The 15,667-nt window shown below is 36.5% G+C and overlaps 1 pseudogene across 1 annotated transcript; it reads left to right on the plus strand.

Annotated features, from left to right (window-relative positions):
* The first annotated feature begins 10,239 nt into the window (after nt 1–10,239).
* Nucleotides 10,240–14,114, plus strand: LOC308241783 (sodium/hydrogen exchanger 9B1-like; annotated as a pseudogene). The gene is made up of 2 exons: nt 10,240–10,356; nt 12,648–14,114. The product of its transcript is annotated as a sodium/hydrogen exchanger 9B1-like (transcript).
* The last annotated feature ends 1,553 nt before the right edge of the window (nt 14,115–15,667 follow it).

Below are 15,667 nucleotides of genomic sequence, written 5' to 3' on the forward strand. Positions count from 1 at the left end.
CTTAGAGTGTCCCCAATTGGGTGATCCTATGTATTGGGCTTAGTAATCAAAAGCAAGGATTTAAAGAGAAGAGAGAGAGAGAGAAAAAAAAAGAGCCAGAGTAAGTGTGTGAACTTCGGCGCTGCGCGCAAGTTTGTGCAGTCTTTTTTTCCCCTTGGGTCTAATCAGCTGCCACACTTTTAAAATTTTTTGGCTGTCCTTTTGCACCCAGTTCAGCTATGGGTTGCTTTTTAGAGTTCCCTTCTGTTAGCATCTCTGTGGACCCCCTTCCACATTCGTGGATCACGCCAGCCCCAAGAGCCATGGATTTTTCTGGGTCCAGAATTCCCCAGGTCCTCCAGCTCTCTCCATGCACATTTCTGTCTCCTGCCCAGACCACAGACCTCACCTTATCCCAGGCGAAATCTGACCTTTCCGTGAGGGCGTGCACAGCTTCTCTGAATCTGCATGCTTGCGCCACTTGGGGACTGGTGTTCTCGGGTTCACAACTATTCACTGGGTGCCATAGTTGTAGATTCCCGGGATTTTCAGGCTTCTCATAACATCCACTTTCCCCTTGAAGATGGCATGGTCTCCAATTCAGAGCCGGTCGCTCTGGGAGGGAACCCAGCAGCAGTGGGGGCTGCCTGGTCAGGGGAACCCCGTCTGGCAGTTCCCCACAGTCTCCTGGAGTATAGCTGTCCCTCAACTCACCAACAAACACTCGCCGTGTGACCACACACTCTCCCTTTGTTCTCTCAGTCACACACTATCTTGCAGTCTGCCTTCCCGTCGGCAGCCATCTTCCCTTTTCTCGCAGTATAACATTTTAATCCCCATTAAAAAGACTGACTTCATAGACCCTAAAGCCTGGACTTTCTCCTTCAAATGATGTATGAAATTAAAAATTATAGTAATTTTAATTAAAATTATTTAAAGTTTTACATTTTATTTCATTAGCAACATTTATCAACAACTTTGTTATGTAGGATTGTTCTTCATTGGAAGTAATTGTCAGGAAAATTAAGTGTCTTACCCTTAATTTTACATGTAAATTGGAGCTAGTATAATACCAATGATATAGTCACAGATGTTAATCTCACAATGTATTCAACCTATTGACTTCTATCTACAATCCTGTTAAATTAATACTAAAAAAATGTAAGAAAAACACACACTGCATAGAAACAGGATGAACTAACTAACCACTGATAATGCATGGATACATTTGTTTAGAAATTGATATTTTGAGCTAGTGGAGATTTTAGGCTCATTGTATACCAAGTTGTTAATATTAATCAGAATATCCATTGTTTAGTTTTAGGGATATATATGTATTATACATGGTAAGTTTAGGAGTAAATATAGAATGTTAACTGAATTCTGAGAGGTATTGAGTGCCATAAAGAATATTTCAAGAGGGACTTACTTTGCAAAGTGTTTACTCTTCTTGTAACCACAAAGCTGAGTTATATTGTCATGGATCAGAGCAGTGACCTAATTGTCAACTAGAGCACCTTATCCTAATGTTAGGAATAATAAAATGAGAAAAGTGCACTGTGCATTTGGGGTTGAAGTAAGCTTAATTAGGAGAGGAACTGCTCATAATTAACTTCATTTTGGGATAAGGTCAGGGTAGAGTTTTGAAAGGACTTTTGTTATTATAAAAAGATGAAATGATGAGATGATGAAGAGATGTGCTTGAATTATAAATAAAACACCAGTATCAAGTTTTTAATGTCATGGATACTACATGCAATATGGCTGTAGACAATGCAAATAAAGAGAGTGTCTGTGAATTCATGTTTTCTCATATCTTTCACCTGGTATTTTCACGGCTTAGAGAAAAGTTCAGGAGCCTCAAGATGTAAAGTGCATTCCTATAGTGGCTCTTACAGATGATTGCTTCGGCTTACAATTAACAATTCCTTGCTGCCTTAATTATTTTCTAGCTCCTTCCTGTAGCAAAGAGGAGCACTTTTACCCAAAGAGGCAATGTGATGAGCATACAGAAATTTAACAAGATATATGTAGATTTTAAAAAATATTTTTGACATTTTTTAATGTTCTGCTATCATTTTTCTTCTACTGAAGAAAAAAAGGAAAATAGAAACAGTGGAAATGCCCCTAAGCTTCTTGCAATGATAGGAGGAAACAAGGAATTGAGGAAATTCCTCCTAAGACAAACTTATTTCTTCTTGAAATAGGAGGCAAAAAGTCATTTTCTCAAAGGTATGGGGAGTTGGGACAATCTATAAAGAATGTAAGAGAGAATATTTTGTTTGCACTTTTATAACTTTGTCTGTCTAATTATTTTTCAATAATAAAACATCATAATATGCCAGGGCACATGTCATTGAGTGTGATTCATTCATGTCCTTCAAGAGGTGGGAAGATCTGAAATAACTCTTATGGGAAGAGAGGAAGGAGAGTAAGAGAGAAAGAAAATAAAAAAAGCCGAAACCGGTTTGGCTCAATGGATAGAGCGTCAGCCTGCGGACTGAAGGGTCCCAGGTTTGATTCCAGTCAAGGGCATGTACCTTGGTTGCGGGCACATCCCCAGTGGGGAGTGTGCGGGAGGCAGCTGATCAATGTTTCTCTCTCATCGATGTTTCTAACTCTCTATCCCTCTCCCTTCCTCTCTGTAAAAAATCAATAAAATATATTTTAAAAAAAAAAGAAAATAAAAAAAGTAATAATAACCAGAGGGAAAGATAAAAGAGAATGTAAGGGAGAGAGGGATGTAGGGAAACATCTGATTAGAAACAATCAGAAATATACTCAGGCAATGTTGTTCAGTTCAGCCGGAGCCACAGATTTGAAGGGCTAGCCTATGTCATGGTCAGGTTTTCATTGTTCTTGTGAATTCCGTTGCAAGTGTCATGAAATTTATTTTACATCTTTAGAGCATATCTCTCTGGCTCTGTTTCCTAAGACTTTTATCCAAGGAATTTATAAATTTAAAACTAGAAACATGATTTGAAATAAAGATAGGATGGATTTCACACATCTTTCATAGAGGATCATTTTCTAAGAATATAAACTTAGAGAGAGCTTTGTACTGCTCTGAAGCATAAGCAGGGAGCCCAGAAAATATAAATAAATATAAACATCTAGCTGATCTTTTTGTTTAAAATATATTGTTCAAATTTAGTTACACATACAGTGGCACTCTATTCTTGAGGTCCAAATCTTTTCTAAACATATCAAATAAAGATGAAGATAAATGAAGGCAATATAGGGCATATTTTTATTTATTTTTTCTTAAGGAAATGGACAATTTATACTACTAGAGAAAAGACAATGTAGTGTGTTTGTAGAAAATAGGCTTATGTCAGAGTACATAAAGATAACTCAGTTGTAGGGAAGATATTGATAAATTCTTACAATAGAAAAGAATAGTAGAACATGCAGTATAAGCACATTTTTCCCTCTCTGAACTGTTATGTTGCTTTCCAGGTACCAGTAACTCAGGTAGAATGTTATTCAGCATTTTATACATTACACTCTGATTACAGTTATAGTATTTTGTTAGAGGACATGCTTGGATTGCTAATAGACAGGTGTACTGTTGCAGTCTTTTCAAAGCTAAGATTCAGGAGTCTGGAGAAGGGCTGTGCATAAATGGATAGAGACTAGACAAGAAATATAAATTTGGAAGGCATTTTGGAGGAGCCAGATTGAAACTTAGCTCTGGTGACTAAGCTTTCTGAATCTCTGGACCTATGGCTTTTTATTAACACATTTTGCCCTTTAGCAAAGCAGATATACATATCAAAGATAAGGTTTGGTAAACAATAAAGGATTATCAGGTTAGGGGAATTGCCCTCAGCTGTTTGGCAGCAGGTAATAATATCCAGATCTTCAGCCCTGCTGAAGTTGTCCATCAGCCTTCTGACGAATTTCTCACATTTATTATGCTAACTACTGTCCTTAGCCTCCAACAGTGTACCATTCTCTCCTAGATTTTAAAATAATTTTAGACTTGAGAAGTTGTAGGTAAAGACTCATACTTCCTCAGTATTATATAAATGAAAATGATATAAGTGAAAAAGTATATATTTTTCCCTAAAAACTTATCAAACAGAATAAATATTTTTTGAAGTATGAAGGTAAGCAGAAACCTTGAATTAACTTTTTTTTTTGTTTGTATTATTTTTTATTTTTATTTTTGCTTAATTTGCCCTCACTAACTTCAGTCACCCATTCATTTTAGAGTGATTTTTCCAAAATTATGGTCATCAAAACTAGCCACAGGATATTCCTGTGTCATGAATGTGGTAAGTAGATTTCTAAAATGGCTCTAATGATTCTCACATGCTGACATTCATGGCCTTGAGTATGGCTCTATGTTAACAAACAGGGAGAATAGGATGAATGTGCAGATGCTGGTAGTTGGGCAGATGGGAATGGGGGTCTGTAGGAATCTTCTTTGATTGCTTTAATGTTCATAGTGAAGTAGAAAGTACTGCAATTGGCTGAGAGTGAAGATATATTGGAAGATTAAAAAGAGAGAAGTTGTGAAATGGTCATTTATGAGTGGGAGACTACATAGACCAGACAGAAATAGTATGATTGAATGGAAGCATTGAGAGTCCATAGATGTGGGAATTAGATATCTGAGTCTGGGAACTGGAAGAGAAGTCTGAGCTGTATATATAAATTTAGGAATTAAGAACACATTTGATGAGGAGTGAAATCAGGGAAAATAATGAAGTGAATGCCAGGAATCTGTCTCTCCACCTAGAAAACAGTTGTATGGGCAGAAAGGAAAACTCCTGTTTTGGAACCCTGGAATCTGTTTGAACACTGCAGCACCAGGGGAAAGCTTGGCTGGTGAATTGATGTTAATATAGTCCATTTCATCCTTCAGTGTGGTAGTGACTACCCCCCACCCACCCCATCCCATGGCAGGCAGCTGTGGAAATGGCAACCCATGATTCTTTCTTGGGTTGCTGGAACTGGGTGGGCAACAGGACCATGTTTTTCAAATACTGGGGCTGTGTGTTATGATTGCATGTTGTTGTTTCTGATAATTTGGTTCACAAAGAAAGGCAAGTCACTATTGTTTTGATCCCCACTGACTAAAGCAGCTTCTAGGAAATGTGTAAGAACAGCATCTGGTTATTTATTTTTATTTTTTTGACATTCAAAAACAGCCACACATAGAGGGCATTTAGAAGGCCACTTGGCTTGCCCAGGGAAAGATTCAGGCTCAGAAATGACCAGAGGAGGCATTAAGCTTTCTCCTGTGTTCAGGAACAAAAAGGCTTAACAATATCTCTCAAAGTTATCTACAGACTCAATGTAATCTGTATCAAAATTCTAAAGCCTTTATCACAGAATTGCAAAAGCCAATACTCAGATTCATAAGGAATTGCAAGAGATCCAGACTAGCCAAAAGAACCTTGAAGAAGAATAATAAAGTTCGAGGACTCACACTTCTTGACTTTCAAACTTATAACAAAGCTACAGTAATTAAAATAGTATGTTACTGGCAATGGAGAGACTTTTAGTTCAGTGAAATAGGGATTTCAGAATGAAACCCTCACATATACAATCACCACTGTGTCAAGACCATTCAATAGGTAAAAGATAGTCTTTTCCAACAAATAGTGCTGGGAAAACTAGATATCCACATGAAAAATAATGAAGTTAGACCTTTACCTTGCAATGTAGGCAAAAATTCATTCACAGTAGGTTAAAGAAGAGCAAAATCTAGGCCTATCTGGTTTGTCTCAGTGGATAGAGCATCAGCTTGCAGACTGAAGGGTCCCAGATTCGATTCCAGCCAAGGGCACATGCCTGGGTTAGAGGCTTGATCCCCAGTAGGGGATGTGCAGGAGGCAGCCAATCAATAATTCTCTCCCACCATTGATGTTTCTATCTCTTTCCCTCTCCCTTCCTATCTGAAATCAATAAAGATAATAATTAAAAAAAGAAAGAAAATGACTTTTTTTTAACAAAGAGCTAAATCTATAAATCTCTTACAAGAAAATATTGAGGAAAATCTTCAAGGTATTAGATTTGGTAATTTCATTGCTATAAATAAAAAACATAGGTAACAAAAGAAAAGAACAGATAAATGGACTTCATTAAATTTGAAAAATTTGTAAATCTCTTATGAGATAGTATATAATTTGCAAATATTTTTTAATTTGTGTTTTTTATGCTTTCTTTTGTTGTTGTTACCATTTTTTAAAGAATATTTTTATTGTTGCTAACAGGTATCTGCCATTTTCCCCCACTTTGTCCCCTCCTCCCAGCTCCTACCCCCCACCCCCAGGTCTTTACCATCCTATTGCCCATTTCCATGGGCTATGCATGTAAGTATATGCCGCAAACTTTTACAGCTAGGGTTTAGGAACTGAAGAAGGGGCTACGCACAAATGAAAACACTAGACAAGAAATATGAATTTAGAATGCATGGGTGGCCAGGTGGAAATCTGTCTAGTGGAGAAGCTCACTGAAACTGGGTCCTATCTACTTTTATTCACTTGAATACATATTTGCCCTTTAGGAATGCATACAGACATATCAAAGGTAAAGTTTGGTAAACAGTAAAAGGATTATCAGGTTAGGGAATTGCCTTTAGTCTTTGAGCCCACAGCAGGGCAATATTATGCTAATTTTTAGCCCTGCTGAATATCAAAGTCATTGGCCTTCCAATGGGCCTTTTTGCATTAATGCTAACTACCGTTGGTTTTAGCCTCCGGCAGTATATAAGTTCTTTGGTTTACCTCTTCTTGTCCCGCTAACCCTACATCGAGGTATATTCATCTGTTCCATGCCTCTGTGTTTCAGGTCTTATTTTGTTGGTCAATTCATTTTGTTCATTAAATTCTACAAATAAGTGAGATCATGTGGTATTTGTTTTTCTCAGATTGGCTTATTTCAGTTAGCATAATATTTTCCAGGTCCATCCATGCTGTCCCAAAGTGTAAGAGATCCATCTTTTTTATAGCTGCATAGTACTCTATAGTGTAAATGTCCCATAGCTTTTTTATCCATTCATCTACTAATGGGCACTTGGGCTGTTTCCAAATTTTAGCTATTATAAACAATGCTTCTATGAACATAGGGGTGCATATGTTCTTTCTGATTGGTGTTTTGGGTTTTTTAGGATATATTCCAAGAAGAGGAATCACTGGGTTAAATGGAAGTGCCATTTTTAATTTTTTGAGGAAACTCCATACTGTTTTCCCTGGTGGCTGCACCAATGTGCATTCCCACCAGCAGTGAACTAATGTTCCCTTTTCTCCACATCCTCACCAGCACTTGTTGTTTGTTGATTTTTTTTGATTGCCATTCTGACAGATGTGAGGTGATTTCTCATTGTGGTTTTAATTTGAATTTCTCTGATGATTAGTGACTTTGAGCATTTTTTTTATGATAGTATTCTTTGATGGAAAAATTTTTATTTTAATGAATTCCATTTATCTATTTTATCTCTTAAAAATTAAAAAAAACAAAAACAAAAACAAATTTTTTAAAAATGGGCAAAGTTCTTAAATAGAAATTTCTTCTGGGTAGAACTACAGGTGGCCAATAAGCACATGAAAAGATGTTCAACATCATCAGTCATCAGGGGAATGAAAATAAAAAACAATGAAATACCTTTTCATACCTACTAAAATGGCTATCATTAAAAAAAAAGTGTTGGTAAGGTTGGGAGAAACTGGATCCTTGTGTTTTGATGGTGGGAATATAAAATTTTATTGGTTAATAATAATAATTCCCCCATGGACCATTTCCCCAGTCCCTGATATTCTCCATTCTAATTTCTGACTATGAATTTGCCCATTCTAGGTACCTTCCATAAGCGGAATTATACAATATTTGTCCTCTGTTTCTGGCTTTTTTCACACATACACAAAAATATGCTATTTCGAAGGTCCATTCATATTGTAACATATATCAAAATTGCATTCCCTTTTATGGCTGAGTAATAACCCATTCAATGTATATAACACATTTTGTTTACTACTCATCTGTTGGTAGACACGTGGGTTGTCACCACCTTTTTGGCCATGAACATTGGTATGCACATATCTGTTTGAGTCTCTGCATCCAATTCCTTTGGATATATACCTAAAAGGGAAATTGCTGGGTCATGTTAGTTCTATGTTTAACCATCTAAGAAACCGCAAAACTGTTTTCCACGGCAGCTGCACCATTTTATATTCCCACCATCAAAACACAAGGATCCAGTTTCTCCCAACCTTACAAACACTTTTTTTTAATGGTGCAGCTGCTGTGTAAAACAGTTTTGCTATGATATTTTATAATTATAGCTTAGTTGAACAGAATTTTGAAAATATGAGATGAGTTCATGAAATCAATAGAGTAAGAGGAAAAATGAAGAGAAAAAAACCCTTTAGTTCTATGAAATATCTTTTGTGTAGACATTAACATATAATTTCATAGATTGATTTTAAATGGAATAAATAAATTTGCTGTAAATCCTTTTCACAGATATGTATTTGATATATTGGACTAATTAAGGACATTTTTATTTGTACAATTGTATTTTTATTTTGTGCAGTCAGCTCTGAATACGAAGGTAAGGGTGACTTAAATTGGACTGAAAGCAGTTCTGGTTTAGGCCCTATTTTTGAAGAGTCAATACAAGTTCATAAATTATATCTTGAGCATTTTCTGAAATCTCTTCTTAAAACATTGGTAGCTTGTTTTTAGATGGAGTGAATAGGCAGTTTTATAAAGGAGGATTTCTGGAAATATCAACTCAGCATAACTAAGACTAAAAATCTCATTGCCACATTTAAATGCACTGAATTTCTCTTTCATGTGAGGAACAGATGGCAAAGAAGAAGGAATTCACTGTAGTCTTCCATTTGAACCTATAATTAGTTTTAGCATGAATGCACTAATAATCTGCTCAAACAACCAAAACTATTAAATTATTAAAATAAAAATGAACTATTCTATAAGTTTTTAATAAAATCAAAACAATATTTGTGGACATTTAATATACATGAATAAAAGGATACTATCATTTTTCTTCTTTAATCTATCCCCCAACAATTAAAGAACCATTTCCTTTCAAGATAAAACCACATAATAATTACCTATGGACTTATCTTTGTTACAGCTTATCCTACACTCCTAAGAGTAGTACATATTACATAGTCTGAGTATATAGATAAATTGTCAGGTTTACAGGAAATAATGTTACATAAAAATTTAAAGAATACCATCATCATAGAAGCCATTTTTTTTTTTTTTTTTTTTTTGGTGAACAGTTAGCTCTAATTATAGTCTAGAAACTCACCTTGATCTTTAGTGAGTATGAATTATTAACATTAATTATGAATGGCAACAAACAAACACTGTGAACCAGAAGAATTTTCCAAATAAAAGAAAATGTAGGTAATCCCAAATGACCAAGGTGGAGACGTAGAGGTGAGGTAGCTGAGGTCTGGCAGTTGCCATCACATTATATCAATCCTAAAAGATCTCCAAGGCCCATTATAGGATGAGCACAAAGCCACAAACACACCAGCTGGCCTCTCCCAGCTCACCCTACCTGACTCATTGGGCGGTACTGCCAGCAGTGTCTGCTTATAGGGGACAGTGCTGGGATTCCACCAGCTCGGAACCCCATGGCCCACCACAGAGGTCGTGCCCTGAGATGAAGGTGACCTGGTCACTGATGGGACTCCCACATTCTCAGGAATACAGGGCATTTTCAAAAGTGTCCCACAGAGATCAGGGAAACCACAGCAGTGCAAGAGAAACGGAAAAACTTAAGGTTGAGTGCCACCTACTGAAAAACAAGAGAAGGACTTCCTATCAATTGTACTAAATAGAGAAGTACCATTCTTAAAAAGAAAAAAAAATCAGATTTTATTCCCATGCATGCATAGGCAGAGAAAGAATCCATCAAATACCATGAATGACCTATGTAGCAAGGCAGCTTAGAAAGAAAATTAAAAAAATCTCCGGAAAATAAATGTCAAGACATGTAAATATGTGATTTCTTTATTCACTTATTTACATTTATTTTTATTGTTGAGAGTATTACAGATTCCCCTCATGGCTCCCCTATACCCAGCTCCTGCCTTACCCTAGAATTCAAGATTGCAATTCTGAATAAAACTCAATGAGATACAAGAAAACACAGATAAGCAGTTTAATGAACTCCAAAATAAAATCAATGAACAAGTGGAATACTTTACCAAATAAAAAAGAAAAAAGAAATGAATAGAAATTCTGGAACTGAAGAACTCAATAAAAGAGATGAAGTATGAACTAGTGAGGTTAGGAAATAGAGCTAAGCAGATGGAAGGAAGAATTAGTGATATTGAAGATAGAAATATGGAAATGATGCAGATGGAAGAAGAGAGAAACTTGAGAGTAAAAAATAAAGAAGAACTCTATGAGAACTATTTAACTCTTTAAAAAAGAGCAAAATAAGAATAGTGAGTATACGAGAAGGAGAAAAGGAAGAGGAAGCAAGGAGGCTTCAAACAAATAGTTCATAAGAACTTCCCAAAACTGTGGAAAGAGCTGGATCCCTGAATCTAAAAAGTAGAAAACAACAACAACAACAAAACAAACAAAAAACCAATAACAACAAAAACAACAACAACAAAAAAAAACACCCACCTAATGATATCAATCCAAAAAAGGCCTTCACCAAAGCACATTATATTAAAACTGTAAACAATTAATGATAAAGAAATGTCAAGGCAGCCAGGAAAAAGAAAATGATAACATAAAAAACAAAAACCATTAGATTATCAGCGGATTTGTCAGTAGAAACCCTACAACTTATGAGGAAGTGGAATCAAATATACAAACTACTGAAAGAGAAATATTACCAGCCAAGAATAATATGTACAGTTGATGTTATTCTTTAGATATGAAGGAGAAATAAAGACTTTTTCAGACATATATATACCACCTTAAGACCTCCATTACAGGAAATACAAATACTGAAGGGACTTATTCTACATGAAACAAGAAAACAAAAGGATACAAAACTGTGAGTAAGGTGACTTACAGAGAGGAGCAGGAAATTGTAACTCTTAAAAAAAAACATGAAAGGGGAGGAATAAGGTCTGAAAATGCAAAGGGGAATGGAGATAAGATGTATTCAGAAGAAAAAGGACTAAGTGTGTACATGAATGACAAAGAACACAATATATCAAAATGACATAACACTCATCAATGTATATGCACCCAATCAGGGAGGACCAAAATATATAGAACAACTACGGTAGTAACAGAAAAAAAGGGAGAAACTCACAAAAACACAATTATAGTAGGAGACCTAAATACCCTATTGACAGCTATGGCCAGATCTTCCTAACAAAAAAATAAATTAGTAAATATTGACCTTTAATGACACATTAGACTAAATGGACATAATTGACATTTATAGAACCTTTCATCCCAAAACATCAGATTATATTTTCTTCTCTAATGCACATGGAATATTTTAAAGGATAGACCATATGTTGGGACACAAAACTAGCCTCAACAAATTTAAGAAGATTGAAATTATACCAAGGATAATGCATTGAAATTGGAAATCAACTGCAAAAAGAAAATAGGGAAAACCAAAAATATGTGGAGATAAAATAACATACTACTAAGGAACAACTGGCTCAAAGAAGAAATAAAATGAGGGATCAAAAGATACATAAAGACTGAAGAGAATGGCAATACAACATATCAAACCTTTTGGGATGCAGCAAACACAGTAATAAGAGGAAGTTTATATCATTACAGGCCTATATCAAGAAACAAGGAAAATACCAAATAAACAACCTAACATTACATCTTAAAGAATTAGAAAAACAAGAACAAATGCAGTCATAAGTAAGTAGAAGGAAGAAAATAATAAAAATTAGAGGAGAATTAAATGAAGTAGAGAACAAAAAAGACAATACAAAAATTATGCAGCAAAGAGTTGGTTCTTTGAAAAGATTAATAACATTGATAAAACTCTGTCTAGACTCACTAAGGAAAATGGGGAAAACACTCTTATAAAAAAATCAGAAATGAAAGAGATGTTACAACAGATTCCACATATATACAAAAGATCAAACAAGAATACTGTGAAAGATTATATGCCACCAAATTCAATAACCCTGAAGAAATGGACATGTTCTTAAAATATATATATAACCTTCCTAGACTGAATCACTTAGAAATGGAAAATCTAAACAAACTGATTAGCAGTGAGACTTTGAAACAATCATCAAAACCTCCCTAAAAGTAAAAGTCTAGGACCAGATGGCTTCACTAGTGCATTCTGTCATACTAGAAGCCTGGTGCACAAAATTCATGCCCTTAGGGGATGGGGGTCCCTCAGCCTGGCCTGCACCCTCTCGCAGTCTGGGATCCCTGGGAGGGGATGTCCAACTGATGGCTTAGGCCCACTTTTTCATCATATTTTTTCTATCCCTTTACTTTCAGTCAGTGTATGTTTTTTAATCTGAAGTGAGTCTTTTGTAAACAGCATATATGTAAGAATCTTTTTTTCTTATAAATTCACTTATATGTAATTGGATAGGAGTATTTAATCCATTTAAAATTACTTTTCAGCGAGCGTTTTACCTCTAGCCTTGCGCAGAGTGTGCAGCGGTTGCCGGGTGCCAGGGCGGCTCCCGGCAGCGGGTATGCTAAAGGAATTATAGATCCTCAAAGATGATAATAGTGGAGAAGATGAAGAAACTAAGGAAATTGTGTTCTCAGAAACAGAGGAAACAAAACCACAGGTGACAAAAAGTACTTGTCCTCCACAAGGAAGATTGAATAACTGTATTACAAATGGAGTTTTACTTTTTATCCTATGGTTTGCAATCTGGTCAATCTCAAGCCCTAGCCATTACCCTGATGAAAATTTATTTGGACTATTCATTGTCTTTTTTTGTTCCCTAATCGGGGGAAACTTTTGGAAGTCATTAGAATACTTTCAGTGCCTCCACTTCCACCTCTTCTTGGGACATTATTGGCTGGTTTTACCATTAGGAATGCTCCATATACCATTGAGCGCATCCATATTAGTAATGAGTGGCCTTCAACTTTAAGAAATACTGCCCTTACCCTTATCCTAATTAAAGCTGAACTTGGACTCGATCCACAGGCTTTGAAGTGTTTGAAGAGAGTGTTTAAGATTGTCTATGGGTCCATGCCTCACGGAGGCATGTTCAACTGCTGTTATTTCCCACTTCCTTATGAATTTCCCCTGGGAATGGAGTTTTCTTTTAGGTTTTGGGGTATGTTCTGTCTCTCCTGCTGTTGTTGTCCCTTCCATGCTACATTTGCAAGAATAAGGATATGGTGTTGAGAAAGGCATTCCAACCTTACTAATAGCTGCTAGTAGTTTGGATGACATTGTGGCTATCACTGGGTTCAGTACATTCATGAGCATAGTCTTCTCCACAGGTGTCATACTTCATAATCTCCTAACTTCTTTTCAGAACATAATTATTGGTGTGCTACTAGGAACATTTTGGGGAATTTTTCTTTGATATTTTCCAAGTGAAGATCAGACAAATTTTCCAATGAAGAGACCATGCCTTATTTTGGGTTTGTGTGTTTCTGCCATCTTAGTCAGCAATAGCATCGATATACATGGAGCTGGAGGATTATGCACACTAATGTTGACTTTCATTGGAGGAATGAATTGGACCACAGATAAGATTGGAAGACAAAAATTATTACATTTTCATGGGATATTTTTCAATCCCTTCTTTTTGGTTTGTTTGGATTGGAAGTATCTATAGTAGCAGATGCTATTGGTATTTCTATTGCTAGTATGAGTTTGGCATTATTGAATTTCTTTTATATTTTTTCTTGATGTCTTTTGCTGGTTTTAATTTTAAGGAGAAAATATTTATTGCTCTCTCATGGATACCCAAAACCACAGTCCAGGTTGTGTTAGGTCCTCTGGCTCTAGAAACTCCAAGAATCAGTTCACCCCCTTGGAACCGTATTCGAAGAGTGTGATGACAATAGCATTTTTAGCCATCTTGATCACAGCTCCAAATGAAGCTCTGCTTATTAACATACTGGGACCCAGATTACTTGCACACCATGATCCAAACAAACAAACAAACAATAACAACAACAAAAAAGGAATTGTCATAAAAAATAAATAATTTTTGATAGATATGTATTTATTTCCATTTTATTCATATTTTTTACCTTCTTCTTCTTAAAGAAGACCATTTAACATTCATTGTAACACTAGTTTGGTGGTGGTGAAATCCTTTTGATTTTTCTTGTCTAGGAAGCTCTTTATGTGTCCTTTGATTCTAAATAATAGCTTGGCTGGGTAATCTTGGTTGTAGATCTCTGCTTTTCATCACTTTGAATATTTCATGCCAATCCCTTCTGCCCTGAAATGTTTCTGTTTAGAAATCAGCTGACAGTTTTATAGGAGCTCCTTTTGTAGGTAACTAACTGCTCTTCTTTTGCTGCTTTTAAGATTCTCTTTGTCTTTAACTTTTGACATTTTAATTATGATGTGTCTTGGTGTGGGCTTCCTTGGATTCATCTTCTTTGGGTTTCTCGGCACTTCCTGGATTTGTGTGTCTTTTTCCTTCTCCAGGTTAAAGAAGTTTGCAGCCATTATTTCTTCAAATAGGTTCCCAATCCCTTGTTCTCCCTTTCCTCCCTCTGGTACCTATATGGTGTGGGTGTTGGTATACTTGAAGTTGTCCCAAAGGTACCTTGCTATATCCTCACTTTTTGGGATTCTCTTTTCTTTTTGCTGTCTGATTGGGTGTTTTTTTTGCTTCCTTATATACCAAATCAATTATTTGATTCTTGGTTTCACCTACCCTACTGTTGATTCCTTGTACATTATTCTTTATTTCAGTTAATGTATCCTTTGTTTATGACTGGTTCTTTTTATGCTATTGAGGTCCTCACTAAGGTCCTTGAGCATCCTTATAACCAGTATTTCCAACTCTGTATCTACCAGATTGCTTGTCTCCATTTTATTTAGTTCTTTTTCTGGAGTTTTGTTCTGTTCTTTCATTTGGGACATGTTTCTTTGCCTCCTCATTTTGACTGCCTCTCTGCTTTTTTTGTTCCTATGTATTAGGTAGAGCTGCTACATCTCCTAGGCTTGGCAGCATGGCCTAATGTAGTAGATGTCCTATAGGGTCCAGTGGAAAAGCCTCCCTGAACACCCCCACTGGGAACTTGAGGTGTGCCCCTCATGTGGGCTGTACACCCTTCTGTTGTAATTGAGTCTTGATTGCTCTTGGCCCATCAATCTGCTCAGGCTGATCAGCTTCCAGGACTGGCTTTGATCACTGACCACCTATCTGTGACCACCTTGGAGGATCAGCTGTGCAGGGGTCCACCATACAAAGCAAGATTTACTGAAGTAGGGCTCTGGTAGCCACACCTTGAGTGTGTCACTTATGGAGGTGGTTGGATGATGGTGCTTCAACATGGTCTGAAGTTTTCCACTGGGTGCATTGGCTCTGGGGTTTCCCAGAAGGTCCAGGCCAATATTAACCACTGACTGGGGCCACCAGGCATAAGTTACAAAGTGATCTGCGGATGGCTACTTCTTGTGCTGAGCTTGGAGGTACCCTGGCAAGGCCAAGCTGTGAACCAAGGCTGGCTGCTGCTAGTGCCAGGCCTGGGACCACTTAGTGAGAGGTATGGGGCTTGCTGAGGCCAGATGCTGCTTGCC

The sequence above is a fragment of the Plecotus auritus genome, assembly GCF_963455305.1.
Source record: "Plecotus auritus genome assembly, chromosome: 1".
Classification (NCBI taxonomy): domain Eukaryota; kingdom Metazoa; phylum Chordata; class Mammalia; order Chiroptera; family Vespertilionidae; genus Plecotus; species Plecotus auritus.